The following is a 17,129-nucleotide window of genomic DNA, read 5'->3' on the forward strand; positions in this document are numbered from 1 at the left end:
GCACCTATTATATTCTAGGCACTGGTCTAGGCACTGGAATTTAGCTAAAAGTTATTCAACTTTCTAAAAGTTATTCAGAAAAGACATTTCTAAAACCAAAGACAGAAAATGACTGAAAGCAAAAGATTAGGGAAAAATATACCAGGTAACTATTAACTAAAAGAAAGCTGATTTAGAAATATTAATTTGAAACAAAGCAGGCCTTAGGGCAGAAACTTGGCAATAAAGAAGGTCTTGATAAAGGGAAATATATATATATATATAAGCTCTGGAGTCTGACTGAGTTTGAAACCCGGTTGTATCTTAGTTTATAAGATATGTATGTATCTTATAACCTGTACATATCTTAGTTTAGCCTCAAAACATATAAAGCAAAAACTCACAGCGTTATAAGGAGACAGTGACAATCCATAATTCAGTGGTAATTTTAATAACTTATTTTAGAAAGTATTCAAACAAAAAGAATGTGAGAGATACAGATTGAATCACAGTTATTTATGGACTCTTGCATCTCATAAGTAAAAAGGAAATAGCCTTTCAAGTACATACTTACAGGAATTCCCCAGGCCCCAAAGGAAATATCAAAGGCACTAAAGAACTGGTAATACACAGGTCACGTTCTCTGATGTCAGCACAATGAAGCTATGTCAGCAGCCAAAACATTTCCACACAAAACATGTGTTAAGAAAGTTTCTAGCCGAAACCGGTTTGGCTCAGTGGATAGAGCATCGGCCTGCGGACTGAAAGGTCCCAGGTTCGATTCCGGTCAAGGGCATGTACCTGGGTTGCGGGCATAACCCCAGTAGGAGGTGTGCAGGAGGCAGCTGATCGATGTTTCTCTCTCATCGATGTTTCTAACTCTCTATCCCTCTCCCTTCCTCTCTGTAAAAAAATCAATAAAATATATTTAAAAAAAAAAAAAAAAGAAAGTTTCTAAACATACTTCTAAATAATGAACGGGTCAAAGAGAGAATAATCATGAAAATTATAAAATATATTATAATTGAATGACAACAAAATATTATGTCAAAAAGAACAACAGAAATATGGTCACTGCCCCACGGACATCTCCATAGCACAGGGGCATCCCAAGAGACTGGGGCTAGGACAGCAGAGGGAAGCCCTGAAGACCAGGCAGGTGGACAGTAGGAGAAGTTACAGTTGTGCTGCCCGAGGTTATTTCTCTACTACCTGTCACTCCTCCCAGCTTTTGCTTCTGCTGTTGTCTCTACCTAGGATGCCCTTCTCCTGCATACTCCCAACCGGCCTCTCCATCCCGACCTCACCTGGTGAACTCCTTTTCACACGTTAAGACCCAGTTCAAAGGTCATTGGTATGACCCAGTTCAAATGTCAAATGGCACTCAGCTCGCAGGCTCACTCGGTCTGCCTGCCATGGCTGGAGGGGAGAACTCCACCCTGGTTTGCATTCCCCAAAAGCTCCCACCACTTCTGTGCCAGAGAGAGCCAGGGAATGGCTCACAGTTGGTTGGATGGCCTTCGCTGAAACCATCGCTAAAATGCAATGCCACCCTGGAGGAGATCACTGTAAGTCGGAGCCCAGGATTTTTAGCAGATTTCATTTCCAATCTGCCCCGGGAAGTCTGCTCACGTGGACGCTTGGCCTGAATCCTGCCTAGAAATTGGTGTTCACTGGCTTTTGCAGAAAGGAGTATGATTTCCCTCTGGGCAAGAAAAAAACATATTAGAGACTCCTTTATCTTCCTGAGGAGCTGTTTGCCTGACTGCAACTGAAACTTAAAATGCAAATTGCATCTTGGGAATGAGTGTGGCAGCTGATGTTGCAACATCACTCAGGATAATTTGAGAGCAATTCTTTTATTATTATGACTATGGTCATCATTATCATTATTTCAACCTAGCAATTAGGTTAATACGATTAAGTCAGCACTTTCGGCAAATTGTTATGGCATGAAGGAGTGTGGGATGGGGGGCGGGGATTACAGCTGCCATTATTTCTATCCTGTTTTAGGGGTTAATAATTTAACCACAAATATGTATGTGCTCCAGGCTGAATCTTGATGGGTGAGAGAGTGCCAGGGAGAAAGGGAGGCTCCTTACCATACCTTTTCTTATTACTATGAAGGTATTCGACGTGACTGCTTAATAAAGTATAGCCTGATGAGGCCCCAGTACATCCGTGTGTACACATCAACATCAGCATCTCCCATGGAACCCCACTCTCTCTATGGCTGAGCACTGGTGGCAGCCCAAAGAAGGCTCAGATGAGCTTGACTTAAGCAATTGGAAGCAGCACCTGTGGTATGCATCCCCCAGGAGCCATGGCTTGATTTATTACCATATTACCCCACCCTTTAACAGAACTGGGGAAGCAGGGGTGCGGGCAAATGGCGCTACATTCCCTCCATGGAGAGTCAGGGCAGAATTATTGAAAGAGTTGGAGTGTTGGGATCAGCCAGACCTAAGTGTGAATCCTAGCTGTGTGACCTTGCAGAGACCTCTCAGTCTGTTTCCTCATCCACAAAATGGGAGCTATGACCCTTTCTCTGAGGGCAGTTATGAGTGTTAAATGGGATAAAATTCATATAACATCATCACTGTGTGCATAGGCACTGTAGGCACTCGGAAAAGAGCGGGCATTTTGTTGTTATAGTTATTCGGTTCTTGTTCATTCATATCATCTTGATGCTTATTTCCTAGCTCCCAGAGTGCCTACACCTAGCTCAGTGCCTGCCTCAGGGCTCCCCTGGTACTTGCTGGGAAGGCCTTCAGAACCCTGACAGCCACAGGGCTGTTTCCTAACGACATCAGGAAGAGGCACTGCACCCAGGGAATCCCTCCACTCACTTCCCCTGGCCCTGGGCAATGATTTGAGATGTCGGGCGGGACATTTCTCTTAGAGGACAATGTTTTCCATCCCTGTCAGGGCAGTGGCAGTGCATATTGTGACCAAAGGTTCGGGGACCTTGTTTGGGTCTCCCTTTCTTAGGGACTCCCTGTCAATCTATAGTGTTCCTCAGTAGGCACTCACTTGACAAATCCCTGCATACACTTGTGTGCACGAGCACACACTCCATTATGCCTAATCGTTTTGTTTTGTTTTAAATAATTCTTTATTGTTGAAAGTATTAAATATGCCCCTTTCTCCCCCCATTGATCCCCTCCAGCCTGCACCTGCACCACCCCAGGCCTTCAGCACCCTATTGTCTGTGTCCATGGGTTATGCATATATCTACACAAGGACTTAGGTTGATTACCTCCCATCCACTCACCCTCCCCTGCCTTCCCTCTGAGATTCCTCACTCTGTTCCATGCTTCCATATCTCTGGATCCACTCCATTCATCAGTTTATTTAGTTACTTAGATTCCACATATGAGTTGAGATCATGTGATACTTGTCTTTCTCTGACTGACTTATTTTGCTTAGCATGATACTCTCCAGGTCCCTCCATGCTGTCTCAAAGGGTAAGAGATTCTTCTTTTTTACAGCTGCATAGTATTCCCTGGTGTAAATGTACCACAGCATTTTTACCCACTCATCTACTGATGGGCACTTAGGCTGTTTCCAGATCTTAGCTATGTAAATTGTGCTGCTATGAACATAGGGTGCATACATTCTTTCTGATTGGTGTTTCGAGTTTCTCAGGATGTATTCCTGGAAGTGCAATCACTGGGTCAAATGGCAGTTCCATATTTAATTTTTTGAGGAAACTCCATACTGTTTTCCATAATGGTTGCATCAGTCTGCATTCCCACCAATAGTATACTAGAGCAATGCACGCCAACGGGTGGTCCGTGGACCACTGGTGGTCCGTGAGGTCCAAAAGGTTGGCTACCTCTATACTAGAGTAATCTTCTTTTTGGAGACTTTGGTTCTGACTGAATGACTTGGGCCATCACAGCAATTGTAGTATCTCTGTCCAAAGAGTGGATATAAAAGATACATAAATAATCTTATCAATTCCCTCACCCTTAAACTTACTTTTTAAAACTTGGAAATCATAAAGAGGTAGAAAAGAGAGGGGAAAAACTATAGTCCCACTCTCTAAAAGCCTTTGCTAACATCTAGCAATATCTCTTACAAGTCTTTCTTTTATGCATACTCGATTTTATACAGTAACTAGAGGCCTGGTTCATGAATTTGTACAAGGGTGGGATCCCTCAGCCTGGACTGCGATCGGGGCTAATGGGGGCTGGCCGGCCTGGGGGAGGGACCTCGGGAGGTTGGCCAGCATGGGAGGTTGGCTGTGGGAGCGCACTGACCACCATGAGGAAGCTCCTGCTTTGAGCATCTGCCCCTGGTGGTCAGTGCACATCATAGCTACCAGCCGATTGTCCAGTCATCTGGTCATCTGGTCATAACAGTTGCTTAGGCTTTTATATATATAGATGATCATCCTATATATTTAATAGCCATTTGTGTATGTTCTTTTTCACTTACTTTTATAGAGTAAGCATCATTTTAGTAGTTGCATCATATTTCATAAAGAAGGATATACCAGCCCTAGCTGGTTCGGCTCAGTGGATAGAGCATCAGCCTGTGGACTGAAGGGTCCCGGGTTCAATTTCAGTCAAGGGCACAGCCCAGGTTGTGGGCTCGATCCCCAGTTGGGGGTATGCAGGAAGCAGCTGATCGATGATCATGTTGGTTGGATAAGAGAGGAAATACCAGCAAGCTCCCTCCCCTGCTGAAACCAATAGGCAAGAAATCAATCCCCAGAGACCTTGCTGACTGCCACATAGGGGGTGCTTCATCATAACTGAAAAATAAACTTCATAAATAGCATATGATAAGTAGATGTTGAACCAATGAATGCTGTTGGGTGAATATGCCAGGGTATTCCTTTAACAGGGTACAGAGCTTTCTATTCTGCATGTAAATAATTGCTTCCATTTGTTGAGCACCTACTATGGGCCAGATGCTATGCTGCCTTTATTGGCGAGGCCCCACAAGAAGCAGGCTGAACACTCAGATCAGGTAATTTGAGGAAAGTTGAATAAAGGGGCTAATTACAAAAATGTGGATAGATGGTGGGGGAACTGCACTGGAGAATACAGTGCTCCAGAGTGGATGGCGAGGAAGCATTGCCACCCTGGGCTAAACGGATACGAGGTGGGGGTCAGAGCTGTGTAGAGAGGGTAGTGTGGCAGGAGCTGGGACACGGTGTCGAGGGACACAGCCTGCAGACTGGCTGGCGGTGCCCAGCAGGGAAGGAGCCAGGCCCAGCCTCCTCAGTGGTGTAAGGGATCCGGGGGCTCTCAGATTTCACCAGGCTTATGTCATTTGATTTTCACAATAACCCTATGAGGCAGGTACTCTTATTACCAACCCATTTCAGAGAAGAGGACACTGAAGTTAAAAGAAGAAACAATTCCTGCTCACCGGTGGGCCAGGATTTAAAACCAAATGTCCCCGATGCCACAAAACAGAGTTCTGTTCTCGCTGTTGTGCCATAATTTGCCACGAAATTAGCAAAATTTATCTTTTAAAGATAATTTCATAAAACTGTATTATCTCTTCAGCTTAGCTTTTTAGATCAAATATATCATTGTCTTTGTTGTTTGGGGATGAAAAGACTAATTCATGAGGTAACCATTTGTGAGCAATATAAAAATGTATTTAATCATTAGACTGTAAGGACCTGAATGTTCTGTGTGGGTGGGTGTTCAGAAAAAGAGGAGTTAGAGAAAAGATGAAACGAAATGTAGGCTGTGGGCACCAGAAGGGATCTTGGAGATCAGCGAGCCCACCCCCTCTCTGCACAGGGAAGAACTGAGAGGGAGTTGCCTGGGTGTGATGCACAGTAGGTCTCCTTGCAGACTAGGCAGGAAAGATCCCCAGCCTCACCTTCCACCTCTCCCCGGGCACACATGCCCTCACACCGTGGAGCAGCCTGCCCTGTCTTGAGCACAGCTGTCCAGGCTCTGGGCTTTGCTCATACTGTTCCTTCTGCTTGAAATAACTGGGAAGCGCAAGCGCTCACACTGCTCCAAGGGCTGCACACACCTCTACTAGTACGTTCATCTTTGAAACAACCTGTTAGTAGGTACTATTACTATCATCAGTTTATAGCTGTGAGAGTGAGTAAGTAACCTACCCAAGATCACATAGCTAAATAAGTGGCAGAACAGGAATTCAGAGCCAAGGACTCTGATCCAAGTCCTTGCTCTTTTCTACTGAAATCTATTTTCTGGAATGCTCCAGCCATTTCCTCTCCGGCCTCTGCCAATGCATTCCTATGGAAATCTCAAAGACCTTAAGCTCAGGGCTGCTCAAATGTTCCTGCCAAAAGACCTTTAATGTCAAAGGGGAATGGATAGGTACTCCTGAGGTCTGGGGCGGTAGGCTGGAGGAGACTGTTGTGTAGGACAAATTTATTTGCAGTCTCTTCTTTTAATTTAAAAATCCATTCAAATTCTGTATTCTACTTAATGTATTTTTTATTTTTAAAACAATGTTTTTAATTACTCACCATTGAGTAAACTGACGCTCTAAAGAGAGGCACCAGGCTCATCCGCTGGCTTCACCCACCCCATTGCCTAAGCCCCGCAGCCTCCAGGAATGGGAGGTCCACCTTGGTTCAAGCACAGCTTCCTCAGGAAAACCTTCCCAAACTTCACCCCTCCAGGTTGGGTTAGAGGCCTTGTTCACCGAGCATTCAACATACACCTCTTATTTCCAGAATTATTAACGCTCCCACCCCTAAGATAGCACTCAGCCTTTCCTTGAGTAATTAAGGCAGCTGCCATTAAGGGCTGTTAGTTCCAAACGGTCCCAAGCAGAGTAGGCAAGAAACCAAGTGCTACCCTGCAAAAATACAGGAGGCAGAGGGAGGAGTGCAGAACCAGAGAGGAAACATGGCCTTTCTCCAGTGCAGGGCTGGTAATGGTTTAGCAACCAGCCCCAGGTATGGGGAAGGGAGCCCTGCCTTGTAGTGTTTGCCATTTTCCATGGTGTAGTTACTCTCACCATGGCTGACTTCAAGCTACCAATGTGATGTCACTGCACACAGAATTGGGGAGTGAAGTACAATAAGTAGCACATGCATGGTATTCCATGGCATATAGATATAATAAATGTAAAAACCAGAAATAATAGTAAAGTGTTGTAAAACAATGACGAAGTAATGATTTTTAGTATTTATTAAATATGTTTTAATATATTTCATTATAAGCTTACATAATTTACTCTTTAAGAATGATTATGTCTAACAACTGGTTTGCAGAGATCTATAACATTTATCAATCACCTGTGGCAAGCCAGTATGAACAGCTGAATTCCCCTTGTGTAGCTTAAACAGCACTATCTCTCCAAATTAATTACTGTTTGGGGGAGAAAGGATAGCCATAATTTAATAGGGCGATTAGATCCTAGAACCCACATGCTTGCAGCTCACACGGATGGGATTGTTGAGGAGAAATCCTAAGAGGAGGATTCATATCAATATTGACCATGAACTGCAGGACTTCAAACTTCTCCCTCCTTGGTCCCTGCTAGGATCTGAGTGGCCATGAGAGGGTTTAGTGAACCAGGTCAGGTGTAAGAGATTGTCATTGAGACCCCTGTTGATGATGGACTTTTTTAAGTGATTTTTCTCTAAGATTCAGGAGAAAACCCAAATTAACAAGAAAGTTGACTTTTATTCCTCTATACTATAATTCCAAAGTAGCTGTGACCTCTTCAGTATAGAACTTAGCTTATGCCTATTCAGCCTGACGCAGCTGTTTTAGGAAACTCCACAAGGTGGGGTAGCAAAGGAGCACTCATCTACTCACTGGCCTCAGAGAATAGGGAACAGTGCTTCTCAAGTTTCAGGGTTTCAGGGTTCCAGGAGGCAAACTCCAATACTAGGGGAGGCCCTGAGAGGACAGGTGGGTAATCGACCTTCTGCTCACTCCTGTAGATTAGAGGACATTGGCTCTGAAAGGAGGAGAGGGGCCTCCACATCAGGGTGGCATCCTGACTCTACCTAGCCCACAATACTGTCATTGTTGCTTTACTTGTCTGCTTCCTCCCCTAGATTCTACACTCTTTAAAGGGGAGAGATGTCATCCCTAGCACAGAACCTCGTATGCAGTAGGTGCTCAAGAAATGTTTGGGGGTCTGAATGAGATCCAAGAGGGGTGCCTTCAGTTTTCCCATGAGAAGAAAGCTCAGAGCAGTGGACCAGACCCCGTGATGCAGCGATGAGCAAGTGAGATACCCTGGCCCAGCAGCACCCAGCAAAGTGGACTAGGGATGAACCAAAGTCATGTTTGGCTACTAGTGAGTTTGAGGCACTAAACTGGAACTGGGAAAAGATGGAGAAGGAAAGACTCAACCCTGGCCTTCAGAGTCTCCTGAGGAAAGAAACTGTATACCTGAGGAGATCAAGCAAGTCCAAGGTGAGTCCATGGGCTCCTCTGTGAGGTTGGGTGACTTGCTGAAGGTCTCAGTAGCAGGACTGAGTATGCTGCCCAGATTCCTTGCTCCTTCACCAATGTTGGCCACTCCCCTCCTCTCTGGACCAGACAGAGTGCTGAGGGGGGCTGGCAGGATCACCTCCAACAGAGGGGACTTCAGACACATAGGGTTGTCATGTGGCTTTCCAGGGATGGTGGAGATGACTGGTGATGAGAAGGGGGAAAGGGAAGATGAGGAAGCCCAGGGCAAAAGACAAGTTGCACCTGGGAAAAAGCACTGAGAGTCTGAATGGTGCTGGGAGTTAGATGGGAGAGTCATGTGGGACAAAGTTGGAAAGTCTGGAGTCCAGCGCCTGGCGTGCCTAGCTAAGAATCTGGCACTTTCACAAATCAGTTCTTCTTCTATGTTGGGAGAGGAGAGTTAGCATTTATTTGTGTCATTATTTAATTAATGTCTATTTCCCACACCAAAATGTAAACCTCATGAGGGAGGGGGCAACATTGCCTGGTTTTGCTCCCTACACCTGGAAAAGTGTCAAGCATGGAGCAGGCACTTAAAACATGTTCACTGAATGAATGATCAGAGATTTTCAGTGTATATATTTGGTGTTAGATTCCAAGACAGTCTCAGGAGCCAGGGCGGCCCAGCCAAGAGGCTCCTAACTTTGTAGCTCCTCTTCCTCCAATCTTCTATATGCACTGGGGTATCATTAGTATCTCATTTGAAGCAAGAGGACCTTAACTAAAAATAATAATAAGTTTGGGAACCACTAGAGCGGGTGTCCTCCAAGGCCCTCACTGCTCTGTCATTCTGGGCGTTGCCTGGTGGCCAGCATCCAGAGGTCTGTGCGTGAAGGGGCCAGGCCCTAGTTCTCTAAGTCAATCTGTCTCCACCACCAGTTGTAGCAGGATGTTTGCCCACTTTGGAGGGCACCTTTCTCTAAGTTCAGGGCCTGCTAACCAAACGGGGCCTCTCCTTTCCCATTGCCTGAGTTCCCAGGAGAATGACTCGGCAAAAGCTCATCTCGGCCCCTGCTCAGCCCCTGCTGTGCCCCGCAGGCTCACTATGCTCACCCCCTCGAGCTAGCAGCTGCCCTGACCTTGCTGGAGGGTCACCCCAACCATGCCAGCTCCCTCCAGTTCCATAGATTTTCTAGACCAAGACGCAGGGAAGCCCAGTCAGTTGAAAAGAAAATAGATATATCCTTCCTCCACACCCAGACCCCTCACACTTCAGCTGGGAAAGTGCCAACAAAAATAGCATGATGTCATCCCCCTGCTGATCCTGTTAATCCCTCTTCTGCTGAATATTGAGTCTTGGTTTTTATTTAAAAGCTATTTTATTGTCAGAGGCTGGTTAAAAACCTCTGAGAGCTATGCCTGGAAATGCGGGGTGTCTTTGATGTGCAGAGTGATATAGGGCCCTCAGCCCCCTGAGCCCCACAAGGAAAGAAATGGGATTTGCAGAAGGCTGGGACCCGGAGGAATTCTGTCTCAGACAGTATACTTTACCAACGCCATCTGGTTTTGTATTCCGAGGCCTGTGCACCTCCGCAAAAGGCCTCTGAGAGGATTTCTCAGCCTCCACAGGAAGAATACTGCAGTCCCACTCCCTCTGGACCACCCCTTTTCCTAACCCCACTATTGCTAGGGGGTCTTTCATGAGGTCAAGATGTTGGCTGGGGCTGCAGTCACCTGAAGGCTTGACTGAGGCTGGAAGATGTGATTTCACAGGTGGCTTCAGTCCCATCCCTGCAGCTCTGTTTAGTCCTATTCTTCTTTGAGCTGGAGAAGCTGTTCCATGGTGCTTCACCTTATCTAAGAGTTGACCCCCAGCCTAGGGCAGTGATGGTGAACCTTTTGAGCTCGGTGTGTCAGCATTTTGAAAAACCCTAACTTAACTCTGGTGCTGTGCCACATATAGAAATTTTTTGATATTTGCAACCATAGTAAAACAAAGACTTTTATTTTTGATATTTATTGTATATATTTAAGTGCCATTTAACAAAGAAAAATCAACCAAAAAAAGGAGTTTGCGTGTCACCTCTGACACGCGTGTAATAGGTTCGCCATCACTGGCCTAGAGTGTTCATGAGAAGTGATTTGCAAACCTCATCCCAGGTTGCTCTAAGAATTCACTCTCTAGTCTGACACCCCTCCTCCACTCCCTGCCCTAAATCCTGGCAATTGGGTGGTGACATCCTATGCTGGTTGCATGAGCATTGCAGATAAATAGGAACTGCCGGATCAAGAAACATGACAGGAAATCTCACTTGTGAGAATCCCTCCTTAAACATCTTAATCAACACTATGGGGCCTTTCTTTGTCCTCCAGAGCATTAATTTGACACTTACATCATGCATTTATGCCATCAACAGCTGAGTATCATCCATATCTTTTCCCAACTAGAGTGTAAGCTGCCGGAATGAAGAACCTTCTTACACTCTTCCTGTCCCTGCACACCTGACCCATTGCCTAGAGAGGAATTAAACCTTACAGATGTTTGTCAACTAGCTGTTGCATTGATGGCATAGAACACAGGTTGCGGACCCTTTCTCCCAGGGTCCAAAGTAGCAAATACTGTGGTCAGTGGGACAATGGGAAGCAGAGTGAGGGACAGGATGATTAGAAAGTCTTCTGACAGATAGGGGCACCCCAGCCCATGAGAGCCTGTGCATTTTTTCAGGTTGACAGGCAGGACAAGGCCGTCTGGGAAGCAGAGCTGAGCCCCAGCAAGTCTGCTGCTCAGAAAGCTGGTGCTAGCTCAGCTGTGATTTCAGGCCTGCTGGGGCGAGGTCTCAGGTTACACCCCATCTCCGGCTCCTGGGCCTTTGATGAGAGCTGCTTCAGCACAGAGCCATCACCACCACCCCATTAGTACAGGAAATATTTGCCAGAGTGTTACCTTCCAGGAGAATGACAACTGAAGATCAACATTTCATTTGTCTCAGGACTCTTGGTTTAGATGGATTCCTCAACCCTTCTTCCCCTCTAGTTGCCTCAAAGATGTGCAGACCTTCCACTCATCTTCCACTCAGTGTCGCTTTTAAGTTTAGAAATTAATCCAATCCTGATGCCTCCGTGAACTATCCTTGCAAGTGCCCTAGAGGATCTGGGTGTCAACACTGTGAGGCAGGACAAGGAGATGGTTTAGTTCGGATATCTGAAGAGTGATTAATAAAATAACTACAACAGCTAACATTGTGCTGAACATTTTATAAATATTATCATAAGTATGCCTCAGAACAGCCATATGAGGGGACAATGTCATTATCCCCATTTTCAGATGAGTAAACTTGAGGCTCAGGTATTTTAAGAAATGTCCAAAGTCACCCACCTGGGAAGCAGTGAGACCAGGATTCAAGTTCAGGAGAGTCTGGCTCCAAAGCACTGCCAACTTGACTCTCAAGTTTTAACCTCACCAGGGAAACAAATATTAACATGGCATTTAAATTATATATTGCAGTGTGATGTTTGTAATAATAAAAAAATATATATAGAAGCGGTTCAAAGGATAGTAATTATTTCTGTCTATAGGGGATGAAGAGAGATTAGGAAAAGCTACACAAAGGAACACTCAAATATAGAACTTTATGGTTCAACTTATTTTCTACTTTGAGGCCTTTAGCCATCCTCCACCCACACTGGCATTGACTCACTGAGTCATCCATTGCGTGGGCAAGATCCAGGCAAAAGGGACCCCTTCTCTGAGCCCTTGGTTTAGTAGGCATCACATATCACTACCATGAAATAAGTTACTGTATTAAAGCCTACGAGAGTGCTTCTGTCGTTCTGGATCCAGAGCTCAGCATTGGCATAGCACAGGCCATAACCCTAACAATCTGCTCTCATGAGTAATGCCATTTAGGCTCCAGAGCAACACTTCTGCACATCTCTTGTCCAGTGTCTATGGGTCAAAACTGTGTCTAAAAGCCATGAAGTTTGGTAGGTTGTGCTGCTGCCAATATTGCAGGTGGACTTCTTCCTTCAGAGGGTGCAGGGTTTGAGCAGCAGACACACTTAGAGTTTTCCCTTTCGTGGTCTTTGGGCTTCTAGGGAAATAAACAATGTCACCAAAACAGGTGACAATGAAAATCTACCAATGATACCAAATTGTGAAATTCCAATAGGGAGTCAAGGCAGGAAACTTCATTGAAAAAAAAAGGACTTAGCACTGGAGCTCTGGGGATAAGCAAATGGAAACAAAATACAGTGACCAAAATAAGGCCCTCTCTTCCAAAAATATAGCCTTCTCCTAAAGCTGATGCCCTGACCACATGAGTATAACTGTGAAATGACAATGTGAAATCCAAATTCCCTCCTAACACTTCAGGGACAACCTCTGGTTTTGTAGCATCTCCCAGTTTTACAAATACATCAAAGATAATAAATCTTCCAGGCATTCATCCCAAAAGTAAAATCTTTAAAAGAGTGTATCAGCCCAAGATTATGCCGATTGCACTGAGCTCGTCCCTGTCAACCTCTGTTCTCTCCTGCCCACCCTCAACACACAATGTTCAGGTCCTGGGAGAGTTTTTCTATAGCAATTTCTCTACACAACATTCACCATTGTTAGCTGAATTGGCATGGATCATTGCACCTCCCTTGAGCTGTAAGAATTGTTGCTATTGGAAATGTTTCTGAAGTCAATCAAATCGGGCTCCAATTTCTCACAAAACAAGCTCAGTATGAAGTCCCATGTTGGTCATTTGTGTGTGTGTGTGTGTGTGTGTGTGTGTGTGTGTGTGTGTGTGTGGCTTTCTTGACCTCTCTCTGGGGCTTTCATGAGCCATGAGAACATAGAGGCAAGTCTTCTAGTTGTGGTTCACCATGGTCACTGTTGGAGTCCCCGGTCCATGCTTATGGGGTCCATTCCAAGATGGATTGCTTCACAAACATATCCATGACCACCATACCAGGCTAAGCCCTGGAACAGAAGCCAAAGCATCATAGGTGTGATGTCAGTGCCATGGTCCTTAAGAATCCAAGCAGCCAACCCACCCTGGGTCCTGCCACCCTCAGGAATGCAAGTCTCCCATTCTCTCCCCTTCACAGGTACTTGATCCCTTCTCCTTTAGGGCAATCAAGCCTTCCTTCTATTTGGGTCTATCTAGACCTTCCAAAAAAATCTCAGGTTATTTTTCTCTTATTCCTGGAATCACACACAAAATAGCTATTCATCACCATCCTCCAGAGCAAGGCAAGCGGGACTCAGGAACAGAAGGACTGGCTGCCTGTCCAGTGAGACTCAAGGGAGAAGAACTTTGTTCTGCTGATGATTCTGCTGAAGCAGGAATGACAAGGCCCTCATTTTTAAATAACTTGATTGTTAATCAGTTAACTGCCACAGTATTTTGAATTTAATTAAAAAAGATCCACCGCTTGCATCTATAGACGCTACTGGCGTACAAATGGTTAAGATCATTAATTGATGATCACCTAAACACATTGTATGTCCTTGATTGTAAAATAATCTATTTCTTTAAAGCATAGTAAATGTAATAGAACTCACTTGTGCCCAGCACACAACAGGAGCTCAATGCAGCTTTGTTCACGAGTATCGAGAATTGTGTGACACCCACCTTGCTGCTTTCAGCTCACTGAGATCTGTCCCATTATGATTTCAGGAAATAAGATGAGGTTCCAAAAAAACTACACCCAGGCACTAGCTGGTGCCATGCGCAAATATCCCTTGCTAAGAATCTGTCTGCTTACTGAAACAATTTGTTGCGTGTTTGTTTGGCACTACTAAAGATGTAAAGGAATCAGTGACATGGCCTCTATCCTAAAGACTTTCATTTTCTAGTTGGGAAGGTATGCACCCCGGAGAAGGTTTAAGTTCAACAACAGTATAAATTAACAATGAAAGCAATGTACAAGACACACTGGCACATCTCATTGGATTCCTGCATCAATTGTGAGTGGTAGATATTATGCTCTCCCATTTTGTAGATGAGGAAACTGAGGCTCAGAGAAGAGATGCAACGTTTCCATAAGCCATGCCTCAGGAGGTGGAAACTAGCATGGGCCAGAGGAGGTCATGCCTTGCTGTTAAGCCCTGGCTGGCTTGCTCCCTATCCACTCTGACCTGCAAACTTCCCAACGCACACACACTCTACCTTACGGAGCAACTGACTCTGTAACAGTCTATAAAAGTTTTATTGTTCCTTCATTTAGAACGTTGCTGGATCTTTCCAGCACTTGTAAATACTATGGCACTCCAACTCTTGCCCCCTCCCTGTCCCTAACCATAGGCAGCCAGTGAAGCTGAGAAAACTCGGTCATGGAATTCTGAGGTCACAGGCCTCCACCTGTGGGTTGTCAACCACCGTTCCATCTGCCCCAATCTATCAAGGAGACAACGACCATGGCTTGGGTGAGAGGCACCCTGGTTTTCCAGTCTAATCTCCCACCAGTCTCCCCAGTACATCCAAGGCTTCCTCCTACTTCCTGAATCCTCTACCTCCCCAGGCTTTAGCTCATGTTGTCGAACCCTCCTGGAGTGCCCTTCCCTCAAAGCATGCTTGCCTAATACCACCCACCTACAAGAACTGGGTCTAAATAGCACCGCCTTCTTCAGCCCGTCCTCAATTTCTTTCATCTGTATACGAGCTCACCCGTCGCTGAAACACAATCACACCTGGATCATATAGAAGGATCGAACAGACCATCGAGCCTCAGAGGGTGGGAAGGCAGGTGAGGGTGGGGGAGGGAAGTAAGAGATCAACCAAAAGACTTGTATGCATGCATATACTAGTAAGCATAATCAAAGGATACAGCCAGAAGGAGGGCGGGGACATGTGCTGAAGGGGGCAGAGCAGCCAGGGAGAGGTCAATGGGGGAAAAGGAAACATATGTAATACTTTCAACAATAAAGAATTAAAAAAAAAATACAAGAAAGAACATAACTATAGATTTTAAAGTGGTGATAAAAGAACATTACAAACATAAATAAATAAAGGCATTCTTCACCATCTGCTTATTACAATTATTTGTGGATTTGCCTTGGGGGATAGGAGTCAGAGTTCTGAGTCTGTCCATCCTCTGCCGCTTTTGACCGGTGCAAAATCGGAAAACTGAGCCATAAGAACCTCATCTGTAAAATGGGGTTTCTCACAGTGTGAATGAAATAATAATGAGGAAAGCACTTTATAAGTGACTACGGGCTTTACTTGTGTTACACTTCACTACCTTTGGTTTCACTGGTACATTCATAAAAACAAGGAGAGAGGAAACCAAGATGGCGGCATAGGTTAATGCCGGAGATTGCTGCCTTGAACAACCACTTCAAAAAACAACTAAAAGATGGAACGGACATCATCCAGAACCACAGGAAGGCTGGCTGAGTGGAAATTCTACAACTAGGAGGAAAGAGAATATCATACCCAGATTCAGAGGAGGCGCAGTGCTGAAGTGAAATACTAAGGTGTGGAGTGCGCACGGAGCGGGCTGGAGGCGGAGGGCGCGGTTGTTGTTTTCAATCGGGAGGGAGTTTCAGACTCTGAGCTCCAAAACCAGGCGAGTCTCTAGGGACCCAGACTCAAACGGGAGAAGCGGGACTGTCTGGCTTCGGTCGGAACTCGAAGGCAGCTTTCTCTCCGAGGTTTGCAGCGGTTGCTGGGACTCTGTGAGGCAGAGCCCCTAGGGACGGGACTGAGAGCAGCCATAACTGCTCGCTCCGTCCAGCCCTGTAGATCCCCGGGGACCCGCCCCGCCCAAGCCCTGCGCAGAGCCATTTGCCGGATAGCCTCAGGCAAACGCTAGATTAGCACCGCCCTAGAGATCCAGCACAGAAGCTCTCCCACTGCAGACACAGCGGACTCTAATAGCCAGTTAGCCTGGAGGTCAAATCACCCCCGGTATTGCCCACAACAATCAAGGCTTAACTACAACAAGACTGTGCACAAAGACCACTAGGGGGTGCACCAAGAAAGCATAAAAAATACGGAGACAAAGAAACAGGACAAAACTGTTAATAGAGGATATTGAGTTCAGAACCACACTTTTAAGGTCTCTTAAGAACTGTCTAGAAGCCACCGATAAATGTAGTGAGATCCTCAAGAAATCTAATGAGACCCTCGATGTTATGATAAAGAACCAACTAGAAATTAAGCATACACTGACTGAAATAACAAATACTATACAGACTCCCAACAGCAGACCAGAGGAGCGCAAGAATCAAGGCAAAGATTTGAAATGCGAAGAAGCAAAAAACACCCAACCGGAAAAGCAAAATGAAAAAAGAATCCGAAAATATGAAGATAGTGTAAGGAGCCTCTGGGACAGCTTCAAGCATACCAACATCAGAATTATAGGGGTGCCAGAAGATGAGAGAGACCAAGATATTGAAAACCTATTTGAAGAAATAATGACAGAAAACTTCCCCATACCTGGTGAAAGAAATAGACTTACAAGTCCAGGAACCACCAAGAACCCCAAACAAAAGGAATCCAAAGAGGACCACACCAAGACACATCATAATTAAAATGCCAAGAGCAAAAGACAAAGAGAGAATCTTAAAAGCAGCAAGAGAAAGAAACTCAGTTACCTACAAGGGAATACCCATACGCCTGTCAGCTGATTTCTCAACAGAAACTTTGCAGGCCAGAAGGGAATGGCAAGAAATATTCAAAGTGATGAATAACAAGAACCTACAACCAAGATTACTTTATCCAGCAAAGCTATCATTCAGAACTGAAGGTCAGATAAAGAGCTTCACAGATAAGGAAAAGCTAAAGGAGTTCA

This window comes from Myotis myotis, unplaced genomic scaffold (assembly GCF_014108235.1).
Source record: "Myotis myotis isolate mMyoMyo1 unplaced genomic scaffold, mMyoMyo1.p scaffold_m19_p_1, whole genome shotgun sequence".
Lineage (NCBI taxonomy): Eukaryota > Metazoa > Chordata > Mammalia > Chiroptera > Vespertilionidae > Myotis > Myotis myotis.